We start from the raw sequence: 19,846 nt of genomic DNA, 5'->3' as shown, positions 1-19,846 counted from the left end.
TAGACTCGTACGTAGAGTCTATGGTTATTGTAGTTACATGTACTTATGTATTATGTAAATAAATTAATCTTTTAAAGAAGTGATGAACTGCCCCACCGATTAAAATAAATTCATCTTTGCAAGAAGTGACGATCTGCCCCACAGATTTCTGACTGCGACTACAGTTCTAACTCCTAGTCGATGTTCTAATTTAGGCGCTCATGCGCTCGTATTCATTATTTTTCGTACTCGTTTTGATTTTTATATCTGTATGTTATGATTTGTATGACCAAATTTTTTCACACACAGATACATTTAGGGAAAAATGATAAAATTTCCTATATATGTCTTCATACCTTTGAACTTAAAAGAAATTACTACATATAATACTTCAAAATTATCTAGCTAATGACACCAACACAGCAGGTGCCAAATCTCCTAACTCTTCCTTTATCGGCCTGTAAAAGTGCCACAATGAGGCGACTTTAACACATTTAGCGTATCGTCCTTATAGTTAAAAGCTGTATAATAGCGTTATCTCAGGGCCGGTACTAAATTGGGATGTCTCGGCGAGGCGTGGCGGGCCCTTATCAGTTTTGTCGTGTTCATCTTGAGTTGTGTTAGGCTTTACTTGGAGATATTTACGTCCTCTGACGCCGGGGTGGCGAGCCTACGCCCTACACGCGACAATGTCTCAAACTTATTGCCAACGCGGGTAAGAAATGCTATATTATCTTGGATCGATCTGCATATCAAAAACTATAACTTACCTATTTCAAGTTGTCGGGATTTGTGTAGTCCCTGAAAAAATGTTTATATTGGGTAAAGATGGTATTAACTATGTCTATATGATGTGAATTTCCCAATTAGATTGATTTTTCTTTTTGTGGTGGGATCGCGGCTACTTTAACAAAAGATGTTGCGCAACAGGATAATTTTATTGTTTAGACACGGATGTATCTTTTATTGATAATTAAATGCTTAATTATGATAATTTCCGATTTCCTAACAGGATTCAAGATTACGTGTTTGCCCATTAGAGAAACTTAATGATTGGTACCTACTTAACAATGCTCTGCAAGCAGGTGACAGTGGGTCCGTAAGCGACAACCCTTGCCGGACGCGTTGGTTTGATGAAGCGTCTTTTTGATACTTTTTCTTGTTTTTTTTTCATCTTATTGTCAATCCATTGATAAACGGACAGGTATACGTACTCAGACAGGCGCCAACATTCCTCGCTTCGACCTCACACTTGCTCGCTGCCTTATAAAAACGGGCACACTTTTTTATATTGGCACTTTTTGGACTTATTTGCCTCCCTTTGTCCGTCGTTGTTTGTTTTGGTTATTAGCGAGGCTGTAGGAAGTGGACCCGATAAACCTATTGATCCTAAGCGTTTTATTGTACCAATTTTAAATATCCGTTTTAGTTTCGAATTCGAATCGTGATGTCCAAGTGTTACTTTAGGGATGAGCCAGTCATTTATTTGTGATCGTGACTTATCTCCATTAGTACTTTGTAATAGGGTTAGGCAATGCTGATTTGTAGCACTGATAAATGATGAAATCTTTGCGTTTCTAGTATTCAACTACAGGATCTTAAAACATATCAAATCAGTGATAGCGAAAGATAAACTTCATTAGTCTAAACATATTCACATTTGTACCTAAGACTTAAAGCTGTGTAAAGGTTCTTGTTTTAAAGATACGAAAAACATATACTGTGATTTTAACAAAAAGTAATTTGTTTATTGATAAACAAATGTGAAAATTTATTCCTTGGTTTTAATGTGGACATGGAAAAGAACAGCTAGATAACAACATGCATCACTTCCGTTATAGAATCTTTTAAAGCGATATCTATTTTAGTAATACCTACCTCTTAATGTGAAAGTTATTAACTTTTGAATATATAAATACAATTTCTACTTCGAAAATCGCCATTTAAAGCGCGTTATATGGATGAACATAAAATTTTGTCATAAAAAGCTAAGACACGCGTCGCGTTAAAATAAAGGCTAATTTCTCATGTCGTTAGAATAAAATGTTCACATAAAATGTTTTTGCCAGGTGTTAATTATAAAATATATGGCACAATAACGGGTCGCAGTTCGCCGGGGGCGATAAATTAGCAGAAACAATCCGGAACTAGTTTCATTAGCATTTTATGAATGAGTTAAAAGCATGACACGGGCTCATGAAAGTAGATGTCGCGTTGATCGATAATGTATGGACAAAGAATATTGAAAACACAGAATAGGCATACCGCCTAACATAATTTGTAATGTGTAATGTTAGGTGTCGCTAGTGTCTACCTATTATTTTGATGAATTATTACATACTTTCATTCAGGTAGTAGGTAGATCTGTCTTTTATTAAAAAATACTAATTTCAACTAAATTTAATTACTTAGGTATCACATTGTTTACGTATATTGCATATTTAAAATTTATCGGTGCCGAAATTATCAATTAAAGTTATTCCAGTTATTAAAGTATTTCCGTCTGAAAAGTTTGTGTAAAGTGAATTGTATGTACTTTTCAGTTTATTTATTTGTATTATTTGTGTTTATTAGGTGATTAAGTTTTCTATTTATTAGATGAACTTTATCGCTACTTGGTCTTATGGTGGATTGGTAGAGCCATATAGCGTTAAATCTACCATGTGTGTCTACCAATCATACATATTTTTAATTTATTTTGGGTTAATATATAAACCATGTGTTTGCAAAAATGTCTTTAAATAAATATATGCTAAAAGTGCTATTGGTAAAGCTACAAAACGTTTTTTAGAAGAATCCAACTTCTGTTCTCTCCTTATTGTGTGATGAGACTCGAATCTTGATGCTGATTTAATGTGATTTTTACCGATAGCTTTGTCGTTGCTAGTTAATGCTAAACACGTGTAAATAAAAATAATTAAGTATGTCGCAATTTTATTTGAACTTAATATCTTTATCACGGTGTCAATCAATGTGTGGTAACTTCGAAACGGCACACCGTATTCTTTCAATTTGAACTAAGCAACCAAATTTATTTTTGAAGTAGTAGGTATACCAAATAAACAACTCTTAAAGTTGAAGTTAAGTTTTTATCGTTGAATAATTTTCGTTAAATTATTGTATTGAAATTGCGTCGTTTTTTATTTCCAAACTTAATTTTTAGCAGAAATTGCATACGCTTTTAAACTAAACACTACAGTCATATTTATTCATCACATTAGTAGGTATAATTAATAAGAACACACACAAATCAAGACTAGTTAAACTCGAAAACAATATTTTGAAAAAAATAATAGAATGAATGAGATTTATTCGTTCACATCCGTATCCGCAGGCTGTTTGGCAAACCTCGCCTTTTGGGAAGTTGTCGTCAATCGATTGAGGTAAATTAGGCTCAATTAGCCTGGTGTCTCCGCCTCGTAGTTTCGGCGTTCTGGTGAAACTAATGAATAGTCAGGCGCCGGCTCTTCGCAGTCACCTAATGAGTGGTTGCAGACCATAGTGCAATTTTGATTTATTCCGTCATGGGACTATTTCCGGTACTAAGTGACCATTTAGCGTTCATTCATGATTTTTTGTTGAGTGCGACTTAATGATTTAAAATGTCTACCTCAATTTTCGTGTGTGTTAATTTTAGCGAAAAAATTTAAACAATATTAGAGGTTACTATGTGAATATAAGTAAATAGTAACCTAAGTATGTTTAAAATGCTTAAGTAGATATCAAAGTTTATTTGATTTCCTGAAAAATCCCATTGGTGTAAATCTCCACTACGTGCAAAAACTATGCTTATCTTTTTAATATACATTATTAAACATTATTGTAGTATAATTGCCAGATATTATTGGCTGTATCTGTCCGTAATTACGATACACACTGTGAATATCAAGCAATCTCTGTTTGTAACTATTTCGCTTGATTGCACGACCAATATTACAACTCATTATTAGTTATTATGGATTAAATCGACCATAGAAAATTGCGTGCGCGCACCTTATTGTACTTGCATCAAGTTGGCGTTGTTCAAAATAATATATACAGGCAACTGATATTTTAATAGTGTTGAAATGTGACTATCCTTCACAAGTTTTTACTTAAAAAGAAATTTATCTTATAAAATCTAATAATACAATTATGAAAGCAAACAATTTTGATGAAATTCGTAACGCAGGGTTTGTTGTCAAGGAATAGAATAGAACACAAAGTGCGTATCCAAGTCCTAAAATACTTTTATTTTACAAATAAATAAAAAACCTTTATTAACTGTTTTAGTAAATTTAATTTTTATCCCTCGTGTATCTGCTCGCAATCACATTTTAAATATGAGAGTGTGAGAAAATAGACCCAGTATGTAAGTATAATATATATACGTCCTATGTTTGATTTTATCAAATGTACAAACGTTCAATACAATAGCTCCCAATCCCAAACAAATATTGAGTTTTGTTTTCCTCGAAGCTGCCGGTAAATCGGCAGGGTTGATATTGTTTGCACTGGCAACACTGGCCCACCATTTGACATCGACCCGTAGTATTTGTGAATAAACTGAATATTTTGATACATTTAATGGAACGACAAATGTTTGTGACGATAAGATATGAATGTTAAAATATTTTTTTTTAATTTTTCAAGAAAGTACCTATAAAGTATGTTTGATCCGAATAGAGGGTGGAAGATGCGGAATCTCGCTCGGGAAATACTCATACAAATTGTTTCCTTCTCGAATGAAGCTTCAATTAATATCGAAATAAAAAGTGTAATGTTTGACACACAACTCGGATATAGCTGTTTACGTATTTAAACGCATGGAAATTAATTCATTTTGAACCTTGTCTAACAATCGGCTATTAAAAGTCAAAAACGACGACGCGTCGCCAAAAACGGTGATAAATTTTGTATCATATTTAATCTACCTATACTATTCTGATTATGTAATAAAATTTGTAGTGAATATACTAAAGCTAATAAATATATAATAAAAATATCGTCTTAAGATATGGGTTTGTTACAATACATAATTGAAGTAATTATGTAACACTCAATTAATTCCCCTCATTTAATGAACAAGTTAAGTGTACAACATTTAAATCTCTTAATATTATAAGACTTACTTCATTATAAATTGTACTTTATTCTGATTTAAATAAGATAAGTTTTTAGGTAATATTTACGCAGATGTATAGGTCGTACTGAGAGGCGCCAAACTAATTAGTGCCCGTGATACTCGCAGATCAATTTGTAATGTGACCCTAATACAGCTTTAAGAAGCCAATTAGCATACGAGACACTTGAATGTCCTGATATAACTTCGATAAAACGATCTCAGTTATTTCAAAGGAAATAAATCTATTTATACAAACTTAATAATTAGAGCATGTCTACACTACAACCGTTGACCTGATTAACTCATAAACAATTTTTTTAAAAGAATGTCTGCTATGTTGTTTTTGTAAATGTTGGAATAGTTCGCACCATAGGTCCCCAAATTAGCTAATTACGCACAGGAAAGAGTAACGTTTCGATTGAATCAGTTTATCAAACATTCATCATTACCTTGGTACGTCTAATATTTTCTTTCATTATTTTCAATTCACACCATCATTTTAATCGGTCTTGCATTCCAGCACGTCAGTGAAATTTCGAATTCTCACAGAATTGAACATTTAATAATCCGAATGGTTATAATGTTATTCAAACGATTTGTTTTCCGTGTAAGCACGTCACGTACGGACAAAATGACCGGTCGGAGATCCGAAAAATATACCGAGATAGCTCCTATTAACTTACGATCGGATCAGTCGATACAAATCGTATGAAATCGATTCGTATCGAGGATAAATACTACAATCAAGGAGCAGAGTTGCAGCTGTTAGACGCTCGCTCGGCGTCATCCACTAAGATAATATGACACAGCCATTTTTGGTTCTTCTTCGTGCCCAAAAACGAGAACTATTGATATAATTTACGTATAGTTTTGTATCGATGGCAATACAAACGGATCCTTAAAGTAGGAAACCTTAAGGACTTTAAGGTTTAATATTAACATTCAAGTCTGAAAAAAAAACAGTATAATACTTATGCTAGGGTATCTGGAGCTGGAGCGATATTTTAAATAAATAAAATAAATAAATATATTAGAACAAATCACACAGATTGATTTGCCCCAAAGTTCGAGACTTGTGTTATGGGATACTAACTCAACGATACTATATTTTATAACAAATACATATATAGATAAACATCCAAGACCCGAGCCAATCAGAAAAAGATCATTTTCCATCCCGACCGGGGATCGAACACGGGACATCTCGGTTCAGAGGAAAATACTTACCACTGCGCCACCGATGTCCTCTCTAAGTAAATTGACAGGTCGGAGTTATTTTATCTTTATGAGATTTGATTTTTTTGTTGGATATTTATTAATTACTCAATATAAACTGCAACGATGAATAACACTAGATACAATCTGCCAATATATCACATTAAAAACGAAATACACAAACATGAAGCGGAAACATTATGAATATAATGCCCAATTAAACTTACATGCTATTCGTTGAAAAATGTATTCCTAATTAAATACTTCTCGAAGATAAGCAACACTCGCTGCGGATGCCGACTGTACCGGGATCACCAGCAGACGTTGTAAGTGGTTACCCATGCTTTCAGAGCCTATAATTTGACAATATTTTGTGTCATTTGTTCTTTATTATTACTTATGCCATTACACGTCTGTGGATATAACGTTAATACGCCGTCGCAGCCGCGGGGGCGATTAAGGGCGATGTAACCACAGGTTCCCCTAATTCAATATTAAAAGCATCCTACGACGTGATCGGCAACTAATAATAGTCTAATTTGTCGAAATGTCCCTGAGAAAAAGTCGGAATGTCAACCTTTCCTTTGGCTTTTTTCTAATCACAAATGAAATGGGCTATTTTGACATTTTCGGAACGGAATTACAGTGTTTACGTCCACGATTCGTATATTTAATATCGGATATAATGTTCTTTACAGTCTCATTAATGGGACATTACGGGCTGTTTTTGAACCCATTAATAAATAGGTACTCAATGCAATTTCATTCAGTTAAATGGAAATGTAGCGAGACAAATTTCGATCGCTAAAATAGTCGGCCATTAATTTTGAATTAAGTCTCGATTTGAAAGGGATTATGGAAAAATATATTACAGTGGGTTGTGTATCTATTTGTAAATCGGAGTGTCGTTTATGTGCAGATGGAGCTCATAATGCAGGCGCAGGGCTCCGCCACGCCAGGGCCGCCGCTCCCAGCCCATGCATACTAACGCACTGCATAATAAGTAGCCTGATTTCATGTTTATCTCTTATAGGTATACCTCCTTACTTCATCTTCTTCCCTTAGTTTCGCTCTTATTATGAAGACTAGCGATTGCAACGCTGTGTAGGATATCTACAGGGGCTTTACTTTACTGAATAAAATGTAACTTTAAAAACCTGAGTATTTACAAAATATTATTTTTATATATATTTACTTAAATATCAGGATTTTTTGTTCCGAAGTCTTACAGAGAAAGAACTCTTGTAGTTTTGTCGTGTCAGCCTGTCCGCGGTTTAGCTTAAAAATTATAAAGTAGGTAGTACTTGAATGATGTATTTGGTATATACACATTAAATACACGGAATTATGAGAAATTAAATAGAATTTATCGCAGATTACGTTCCTAATTACAGGAAACTGTCACGTAATTCTGTGTTTGCGCAATGGTACTGCAACAATAGCACGTAAATTACACTAATGTTATTAAATGTTTCGTTCCCTGTTTCTAATGTAAAAATAATACCTATTGTCGTCATTATAAGAATATAGCAATAGTTATTTTTTGCGTTTCATAAAATATTTCATTCGGAAATTATAAAATTATTGTCATTATATTTATTAATGGTTATAATAAACCAGTTGGTTTGTGGTGGCAACGTGTAATGAATCTGTTTTTATCATGTGTCCTTTGCGTTGGATATAAGTTGCGTTGCACGGTTTTATTTTCTATGGGGGCCTCCACCCTAGGCATCCTGGGGCTTTATAAGTATATGGGGCATATATATTATGAAATATGGTCTAAAATTGATCTAAGTGAGATGTTGATCATTTTAATCAAATTAAAACAACATTTAATGTCTGCATTTTGATATGTGCGGAGGTCTGCCCATAGAAAGTATTCAGATTTCAGTTCCACAGTTTCGACGTAATATACTTATGGTGCTATAGCTCGATTTTTGATTCGAATTCCTAATTTTATTATTATCAATTCAAAACCAAAATGTTTCAGGTGACTCATTCAAGGTCAATTCTAAAAAATATCCAAGAACATAGATAAATCAAGCTCAAGATATGAACATAACCGAGTTATAAAATAAATCGGTTTCTTTATTAAAGAAATAACAAATTAGCAAACCGAAGGATGTGTCCATTTCGTATAATAGTAAACGTTATTTTGTAAAAAGGAATTAATTAGCCATAAAGTATATTAACTTAAACACGAACCTAAAACATCTACGATATCGCTGTTTAAATGCATTAATGATTTTGTAAACAAAAGCAATTATTTTTTACGACTTAATTAGTTTTGTGCACACCGCGGGCGCTTCCTGTGGTATTGAATATAACGAGTTCTCAAGATCTTGAGCTAGTTGAGGATTTAATGATCCTACTAATATAATAAATGCAAAGGTACTCATATGGTTGTTTGTTACTCAACCAAGCCGAAATGTCATCGACTAACTTCGGTACTCTATCAGTAGGTTTCCTTTTCCCTAATTTCATGGACTCGTAGTTCAGGGAAAGCAAGAACAATATTAAGATGAGGAGAAGACATAAAAATGATGAGGTACTTATTATAGCTACCAAGGCAGGTAAAATAAGAAATTCAAGTAGGTATCTGGTAGTCATAATATAATAGTTGACACCAATGTAGCGTAGCCGTATAATAAATAGCAAAACTTGAGTAACCAAGTCCCTTCTTCCATTTTTTATTAGTAATGGAAAATTGCATTATCTTTAAAGATGACATATACTGAGCTTGACTAATCAAAATTTCATCAATTTTGTATAGCATTCGCATTACAGCCGTTTCGATGTTACAATGCGATGCCACGAACAGACACGTTAAACTTATAACTCCTCATTCTGTCGTCGGGGGTTAAAAACTCTATTTCTATGACAAATACGACAATATATAAATAAGATTGGCTTACATAAAAAAATAGTCGGATTTATAATTCTAAGAATTAATGAATGGCAAAGCAATTTACCGCTAAACGCGGGTCTGAGAGCCGCGCGGGCGGTCGCGGGCGCAGCGTTGCGTAAAAAGCACTAAGCCGCTGCTTAATGCAGATAATGAGACCATCATCGTTTACAGAAGTAAGTTTAATTAACGTAAAAAAGCGCGTTTACTCTAACCGCCGCCTTATCGCGGCCATCTCGCCACTTATAATGACTTTTGTTCATTATTTTGTTGCCCGCTCTACGCGCCCATGCCGTTTCCGGCCGCACTACTTCGAAACATCAATTTGATGGTTATGTGACTGTTTGATTTGAAATGTGCCTAAATTTAGGTTAATTTATTTTTGTTCGTAAAATCTCGTATTAGATTAGATAGAGAGTCACCAAGGATATAAAATCACAAAATGTTCTCAAATGAAATATACTCGTATGGGTGTATATTTTTTCTTAGAAGTCATCATTATCACATCGAGTGTGTTATTGCTAATACTGGTATCAGATTTTATTCAAGTCGCCTAAAGGCATCTGACATAACTTACCGCCATCTAGTGGCAGGTAGTCGCATACACACTAGGGACCTAAACTGTCCACCAGTGTGCAGGTCTTCTCACGATGTTTTCCTTCACCGGAAGCAAGTGGTGGTCTATGAAAACTACTATAAGTATATATATGAGTTAGATTGGTATATAAACTCATATGGCACGATTAGGACACGAACATGATACCTTTCTATACACAGGCGGGCATCATGACATCACCACCGCTTCTTAGAAAAAGTAAAAGAAGTAAAAAACATTCAATAATATATCGTTAAATTTTATGTTTATGATTATTTTGATGTATGACAAATTTTTGAAATGCCTACAAAAAATACAACTTTAATGAATGTAGAATTTAATGAAATTCCTAAGGATATGCGTATCAAGAATTCAAACAGTATAGTCAAAGTCGTGCCGCGTGGTTCCGCCCTAGAATAGGATTACTCCATATCTTCCCATGGATGTTGTACGAGGCAACTAAGAAACACGACAAAGGCAACAATAGCAATCCCGAGGAGAGTTGACGTCAGGAAGACGGGCGGTTGTAAAATCACAGTCGAATCTTCAAAATTTTAAGGTTATTTACTGACGCCAACGTGGCCGGGCATCACCACGTTCCCATCACCCAGTCCCGTGCGCAGCTGGAAACATGCGGAGATGTGAGGTTAAGTCAAACAGCGAGAAACAAATAGAAGAAACTCCACCCAGAAGAAGCTTAGCTCGTGTGGTGAGTAAAAACTGACCTGCACGCTGCTGACTTTTAAACAAAATGGCGTAAGTATTTTGCGTTTTTCTGCGTTGGTTAAAGTTAACTGGTGCAACCCACTCTTAGAGTTTGATAATCATTAAGGCAAAAGTAGATATCTCTGACCGGATCTTTGGGAAAAGATAGTGAGTAGGTACTTATCATATCCGTTTCTTCAATATAACACTGATATAGGAATACGATTTGATATCACCGTTTATACAGTTTTATGAAACATCAAAAAATACATACACAGCATATTATTTACTTATACAATCACCTTACGTACTTAAACTTAAATAGTTTCTTAGCACAAAATAGTTCAATTATTGTATAAAAACGTATTTTATACCTTCACTATTTCCTAATCTTACGCAATGTCTAAGAATCGTACAAATGACAAACGTAAGGTAAATGGGTTAAATTAAAGCATTTATCCGCGCCTGCGCACTTGCGCAGTTTTAGATAAAGATATGCGCTATTATAGCTACGCATCGTGCGTGACATATAGTATTACTCAAGTTCCAAATGCTTTATGGATTTGTGGGTTTTTCTACATTTTAATCATACTTATTCCTAATTGTCATAAGATTATTAAGATCTATCAATAATTTAGAATGTGTTAGGTATAAGGATTTTAGCCACATCATAGCCAGCCAAGACTATCTTACTTTCTAACGTTTTTTCAATGTACTTATCTAACATAAATAAGTTAATGCTTACATTAAGCTAAGTGTTCTGTCAATATTTGACTTATTGTAACTGTGACAAATTTTAAAAACACTTTATAGCATGAAGCATTTAACTTTTTAAGAACAATATGGTTAGACGACCTTGGTGGTCGTCGTGGTCGGTCATCAAGCCGGACTACGCTACACTGGAGGTCCCGGGTTTGATCCCCGGTCAGGTCAACATGGAAAATAATATTTTTCAGATTGACCTGGATCTTGTTTATTTATCTATATATGTTATAGTATCGTTGAGTTAGTATCCTTACTTCGGGGCTAACTCTATCGGTGTCATTTGTTCATATATATTTATCGTTGTTGGCTATGATCCATATAACATTTTTTATTTATTTATTAATTACTCTAAGAACACAAATCTTAGAAAAAAAAAATTACAAATGTATATGTGCAATATATGTTTATTATAAACGTAATACACTCTTATCATTAGCAAAAATATTATTTCTGTAAGTGTTTCTGTATTTGTTAATTGTAGTAGTTATTTATAAACTGATTCTATTGACGAAATAAAAATTGATTAAACTACTGCATTATCCTTTGCTGGGCAAATGCTACTTACTAACGCCACTATCATATTTTTAGCAATTTCTTTTAATTAATAACGAAAACAAAAAAAAATATAAAATACTATTGAAGGAAGTGAGTACTGGATTGGGGTTATTATTGGAGTCACATATAAGTAGTTAGAGAAGTGCATGGTAAGTGATACGACTATATTTTTCCGCGGGCAGAGTCGTGGAATAAAATATTTTCCTTACACTTTCGTAGCCGTAAAAACTACGAATATTGGTGCAGTACATAGATATCTATGGTTTACACAGACTATTTAACATTTTATTGTATCAGATGAGGTAGTATCGACATGCTTGCATGTGGAAATTGCACTCGATGGACTACCGATTTTGTGATTTCCATATTATCTATTAATTAATCATAAAATGAAACAATTACATTTTGCTCGAGACTTTTAGTGATAGAAAACTTGATTATGTAGAGAATATTTACATTTCTTGTTATTAGATTTTTAAATAAAAAAATAATATTGCTACTCGTTAGATACTCACCGGTAGCTGACTACTGCTTAACAGTTGTTTATCTATTGTATCTCGATTCGATTCCGCGCTCGACAAAAAGACTTAAAATTATTTCGTCGACTATGAGAACCTTAAATAGTCATCAAGTTAATTCATAATTGCAATTAAATACGTAAGTATACCATTAATCAGTTATTAAGTCTTAATTATGGGCCAGGAATATAAAACCCTACAAAGAAATGTTCTAGGAATTCCTATTGTGGTCTGTAATATAGCATTTGAATTTCCATTTCACGCTCACATGCATTCACAATTGTACTAGTTTCTTTGCTGCCAGTTCTATAAAACGTTTATTGAAAAATTTATCATGTGAGCATGTGAATGCGGTTTAATGAAAATGTGTTGCCAGGCTAATGGTTTGATATTGTAAAATAGTTAGAAGCTTGAAATTGATATAGAAAAATTTACACCAACTATATAATTTTTAGAAAATATCATCATAGTTGGTGACGACTTTTCTAGTTTCACTAGTCTCTTAGTGTATCGCGTCCACGAAGCCTAAATGAAAGAAGTTACAAGTGTACCTTTTTAAACAGGTATAAAAATTCTCTCTCATCTGAGCGTTTACACGGTTGCTTCCTTAGCGATAGAGCTAGTTTTAGCAAAGGGCATGCTATATGTATTTCCTAAAACATGTCATATTTTTCGTTGTTCTGTAAAGTTTTATTAGGTATTCTGAATGCGTCTAAGCATATACTTAGGAGTAAAAATTGATTTTTTAGATAAAGTAAGTACTTAAAATATACAAGAAGCTGGTAACATTACCTGAGTATGCGCGCGCAATACGTGTGTCCGAGTCAGCGATAATTTCACGCTGTGCTGCCGCGCGCGCCGCTGAAAAACTTATCGTGAACTTAACCATGCCGCTTTTATGGCGACCACTCTTTGCAATTTATGTTACTTCTTAGTACGATAATCTGAATAGATAATAAATTCAAAACTAGAACGTTTATCGGACATGTGGCGATTATTTTGTAATTAGTTCTTATCGTTTTTCGACGAACTGTTGTTTTATAAATTAATTAAACGTATTTACTGGTCTTTGGTGGTTTCCGGTGCGGTTAACATTTGAAGCTGCATAAAGTTTGCAAAGTTTCATGTAAATATGAGGAAGTGTGTTATATTTAAAATTATATGGTGTTTCACTATAACTTGTAAGTATTGCTATAGAACTAAGGGCCATATTAATTTTTCTATGTAGGTGTGTGTATAAAATACTATATAAGCATCGAATACTAGCATATACATACAGTTATTGCAACATTAACTCTTCATGAAGCGGTTTCATCAGTTTTAATTTCCCATCGATCCGCACCTGCATATAAAGTCAGCGCTTGATTTCCATAATGGCTGTTATTTAATACACATAATTATGTAGCGTTATCCATTGAAACTGTAATGTGTACATCAAAATGGCTGGGCACGCTTCAGCTGATGTTCAATGCTGCATGTAAGACATACAACACAGCCAGACCTCGTGTTAAGACGAAATAGCGTGTTGGCTGCGCGTAACGAAGCTGTTGTTGCTAAAGTCGATTGAATACAGAAGATATATTTATTCCCACGTGTTCGATTATATAATGTCGAGCAGAGATCGTAGTGCACCACTGTTCTAGCGAGTTGGGCGTGTAAACATGTCGGTAACTCTTATGATACCACTATTGTATGGCATTCGTACGCGTTTTTAAAATTAAAATGGAAATAGAATGCTTTTTACATATACTCAACATTACAAGATATCTTAAACTCAATCGAGAAGTAAAGAAAAAAGTATTTAAGATTGCCGAGATTATATGATGTAAATGTGCAAAACACCATTTGCACATTTACATCTTAATTATTAAATTAATTACGCAAGTGTCTGAAAGCAAGAAAAAACAATAAGTATCTCAAATTAAAAAATCCCGTTATAGCATAAACGTCGTCATTTTCGTATAAAAAGCAATTAAAACTTACTAATGTGAAGCAATTGTAATTTACTTCCTCGCGCTCTCAATATTTAAATTGGATTTTGAAGTAAATCCTCATTAGTGAGTTAGTTTCTTGTGTAGTATAACGTGACCAATCTTTATTGTTTGAGAAAACGTTCTAACAATAAAAGAAGACTATTAACATAACATCAGCAACTTAACATTCCGTAATTATAATTAATTAAACTAAGTATGCTCATATGAGATATCTGACAGCTAGCACCGCGACTCGACGTACTTGGATTTCAATAAAATAACTCATTATCAGGAAGCCGGCGTCGCACATCAATTTAGCGAATGTTTTTACTAGTTCCGACTTAACAATACTTATTTAATTGCTCCTCTCTATGTTCCAGTAATAGAGTTAAGCTAGATGTTGTAGAGCGCGCATAATGAATGGTGAGCAATAAATCCATACTAATATTATAAACGCTAAAGGCTGCCTGTTTGTCTATCTGTTTGTCATTCACGGCTAAACCACTGGACCAATTTATTCTATTTTTAAAATCAACCACCAATTTACTATAATGGTGGGTGAAAATACACGCGGGCGAAGCAGCGGGAAAATAGACAGATACATTTATTTATATTCTTTGTTTGTTTATAATCATCAATTTAACCTTAAAAAAAATTAAAATTATAGTAACCTAACAAACTCAGAAATAAAGAGTAACTGAAACTTTGTCATTGAGTAATCAATAGTTATTTTATGACGAATCTGTTATTAATAGCTATGAAATTTACCTGTCAGAGTCAAAATGAATACATCTATTGGACTACTTATCAGATGAAGATATCACTACAGCCAGATCAATATAAAGATTCTTGAATGTATTTTCTTTGGCAACACAATACTTAGCTAATCCTTAAGAATATATATAAAAAATAAATTATTAGTAGTCTTCGTTATTAATTTTAAAGCATTATAAATTAATTTTAACCGCACTGTAAGTAACAGCTACTCTAAGCTAAACTAATTGGGTTATTAGCGGAGAAGTAGAGGTGACGCAACCAATGCAACCAACCAACGCAATGGGGAGAAGAAATTATTTTGAACGTTGCGTGAAACCGCGCTGTCTCGTTAATTCCAGATAAATCTGCGACAATACCACAGAATATACACCAGGAGAATTGTTACGAGTGAGCAATTCAGAAACTGTTCATTTGCTCACTGTATCTCACGCAAGATACAATTAAAACTATTGAAGCTTATGCCTTAATCAAATACAGTCGGAAACCAATGTTATAAGAAGAAGAAGCTTACCCTGACAAATCTCAGCGTACAGTCAACACTAAATCAAACTACCTAAATTCATCGCAAATTCGTCGCTATTACCGCCGCTTCATTAAAAATCCATATACCATAACTCGACATGCAGTTGGTTGAATGTAAGTACATCGCTTGGTTTTAATGTGAGTTTCAACACAACACAAGACATTATAACAATAACAAGCAATGTATGACGACTCGCCGAAACATTTGCCAAGCATGTGAACAAAGAATTTTAATGTATCTTTCTACTGTTTACATTAATTTACAGTAAATAATGTAAATTGTATGTAACAATTACGCTCATAATACTACTAAATAAATGTTCAAATTATAATATACCTAATTAGTTTTATTATTATATTTTAACAATACCAGCATGAAAATGGTTATTAATTCTACCAATGTGGATTTTACGTAGCTAGTAAGCAAGATCGCGTGTTTCTCTACACTTAGATTTCTTTGTTACTGGTGCATCAGTGTACTACTCAATACTGCAGTCTCATAAACTTTGATGCATAACCGGAAAATGAATCCATTATGTTACATAATGTTGTGTATAAAACTCCATCTACTCTTTTAGTAATAACGTTTTGTAAGCACTAAAATAACACTAAAAGTCGGCAAGTTTTTTTGTTTAATTAAATTAATGATTTATTAATTTATCGTCGTAACCCCAATCACTTTCGATTATTACGTCAAGCGATTACTTTTACGACGGAAGTTTTTATAGTTATATTCTTCGTTACGCTCAACTAATTAATTTCAAATAAAATACTACTGAAGTCACTAGGAACTTGTTTTTTTAACAATAGAAATCTTAAACTCGTGTTAAAAGTAAATTTAAGAGGGTGATCTGCTCGGTACAGTCGACTGCATGTCAAGTTACACTGCATGAATATGTAATGTTGCGGTAATAGTGGTGAGATCTCAACGAATAAGGTAGGTTGAGTGATCTGTACCATCGCTTTTACTTACTCAATGTTTTGCGTTATTAGCACATAAAGCGGTAAACAACGGGAAGTAGAAGTTATTTATTGTATATTTTTTGCTACCCCGATGAAAGATAGCCGATTGAATAAAGCCTATAATTTCCTTACGGCTCATCAATACGTCGCTGACAGATTTATCGCAGCAGTATGCGTACACGCATATTCATACTGAAGATGCACCATCGGCCCACCGACCGCATCGGTCATGCATGGGGCCGCGTATAATTAATGGAAGATGCAATATGCTCATAGTAACACAATTAATTGGAAAAACACAAAATGTGTTGGCTTGATGTCGTAGTTGGTATACCAACTCACGTGGTACGAGTAGGTTTCGAACTTGGGACCTTATGGAGAAATTCTGAGAATTACCTTATCCATTGGAGTACCACTGATCCCCACTTCACAATACACATACACACACTATATAAATATTTGGAAGGCAAATGATCTGTCATGGCTTGAAACCTTTGAACCTATTGTATTTCTTAGAAAAGTCAGAGGTAAATAGGAATACTCACAAACTGATTCGTTAGAAAAAAACCTGTGTATAATTATGAAGTAATGATAATATTGAAACCTGGATAGGGAATATGAGTATGTTTTATACTTTTCTGTGGTTATAAGAATTAGCATTTATTAAATTGCAATTTAGGTTACAGGTAACCTATACGCCAAAAACATATCCAACATGTATAATTTTATGGCTAAGGGCTAAGGTGAACTTGCCTACTAACTCTACGTGCACGCAATAAAAAGTAACTCTATATTTTCCTTATTTTTCTAGTCTTTGGTTTAGTTCGGTGGTAACTGGTTAGTAATATCTATAAATACATGACTCTATAAAGCTAATCAATAACAATATTTAAGTGTGATATAAAAAAGAACTTACACAGACTTGTAATAAATTACACATCCATACTCTCATACTATCCATACTAATCCTTCCTACTTCCTACTAATATTATAAATGTGAAAGTTTGTGAGGATGTATGTGTGTAAGTTTGTTTTTCTTTCAAGCAATATCTTCTGGGCGGATTGTTATGAAATTTTATACACGGGTAGAATATATAACCTGGAAAAACACACAGGAGCGAAGCCCCGGAGCGTAGCTAGTATTATAAATGTAAAAGTCTATTCTGCTGTCATGGCTAAACTGCTGGACCAATTTTGAAATTTGGTATGCATGTAGTAGTAAAATTTAGTAGGTATGTCCCGTTTAATCATAAACTACTTAAAAATGTAGGTATAAACAGGTAAGTAGTAGATAAAAATATTATAAAAAAAATAAACCTATTTTGGTTATATTTTTAATTTGCATTAAGTTTACTGTGAACAATATGAAAAGAAAAATAGAAATCTAAATTTAGCTTTCAGTTGAGCACAACGGCAAAACAGTTGATTAAGTATGAAGGTGTAGTGCAATCTGCAACTAATGCATAATGCAGGGCCCGCCCCGTCCTCGGCGACAATACTGAGCACTGCCGGCGACGAGGGAGTACATCGGTTGTAATCACATTTTGCATCTTCCCTGTCAATACAAGAAATTAAATGTAAAATAATGTAAACAATTAAAAACGATTTAGGTTCAGTAATGTAAAAGGCTAATAGTAATAAGTTGACTTCCGTATTTATTCTTAGCAGTTTTCGTCCAAACGCTGGTGGTTCGTAGCACTGAAAATTGTGATTTGATATAAAATTTGTCGAGAAAATGAAAATGACTTCGAAATAAATTTTAGAAGAATTTGACTCTGAGAGTTACAGAAATGGGAAGAGTGTTAATTACCTATACCACTTCTTTATTTTTATTTGTACTGTATATAAATATCAGAATTTTAATTAATCGTTTACACAACTATTGTTTAAAGACTTTGAGCGACTTTACAAAAAATGTAAGTGCATTTTTTTATTTCAATGTAATAGTTACTAGGTAACTATATAATTTTAGATAGAATAGGAAAAGGTTATCCCTGATTCTTACTTTCTTATAACTAAGGTAACGACGTGGTTACTTGAAAGCTTTTATTTACAAGAGTATGTATTTTTCCCTAGCATCAAATCTCTGGAAAGATATTGATATGCGTTAAGCCGTAACGGTTAAGAAATATCATAACCATTTTATCGTATGCGTAAAGATAATAATATGCAAGCAAGTTTGTTGTTTAATTGTTTAGAGCAACCGTGGCCAGTGTGGTGTGACGTCGTAATTGCAATTGCTGAAGTTAAGCAGTTTTTGCTAGCCATTAGCCTGTTTGGGAATGGCATTCAGGCGAGAATTGCACGACAACTCATTAGAACATTAACGTATCCTATTGTTAGTAATTGCTGTTTGATCGTATATGGAGGAACAGGCCGAGGTTAACGTGATTTGCATAGCAAGTTGATATCAAATAATGTAACCAGTGTCGTTGCTGTTATAAGTGTTTCTTGAATTAATATACGACAATCAACCAGGAAATAGTTTACTTCTAGCTTGTACAATCATAGCTAAGCCTTTAATATTATTTAAATGAAATTTACTTAGGTACTTGAAAAATGTGTGAGACAATTATTTGGATTTTGATCGTTTTTTTCTAGCTATTAGGTATATATAGTACTTCAATAGGTTGGGCGCCCACTAATATTTATAGTTTCATTTCTCCAGTAAAAATATAGTTAATAATACCCAAAAGATTAATGTACTCTTTATAATTTGTATACAGGCATTGTAAATACTTAATAAAATTCCTATATTACAAACATGCAAGCGTACAAAGTATAATAGGTATAGGTAGATATGTATAGTTTAACGTTATATGGAGAATTTAACATATTTTATAGAGAAACAATGTCTATTTGATAATTACAGCTATTAGGTATGTTTATACAAAATTGAGTAATTTTATCCAGTAACAAGCGTCTTTTACTGCTAAGACCACTAAGATTAAACTATAAGTAATAAATAGTTTTGATCAGTCAAGACGTAAAAAACTGTTGGCATTAAAAATAGGTGTAAGAGATAATATTGAAGTTAATTCCGTCGTTTATTGGGAACTTATACTGCGGTATAACGGGTGCGATTACTTCGAGCAAGTTCAATTTCTGTTCATAGTAACGTCCGACGAACGATTTAAATTTTAGTTCTGTCCCGTATTGGTAGGTGAATAGATATCCCAATTTTAGAACATGTTCTCTCTCTCTCATCCTTTTATCAGCCCGGGATCAGCAATAAAAATAAATCTTTTAGACAGTTTGATTTTAATATTA

The sequence above is a fragment of the Plodia interpunctella genome, chromosome 5, assembly GCF_027563975.2.
Source record: "Plodia interpunctella isolate USDA-ARS_2022_Savannah chromosome 5, ilPloInte3.2, whole genome shotgun sequence".
NCBI classification, from domain to species: Eukaryota; Metazoa; Arthropoda; class Insecta; order Lepidoptera; family Pyralidae; genus Plodia; species Plodia interpunctella.
This window is presented reverse-complemented; position numbering follows the sequence as displayed.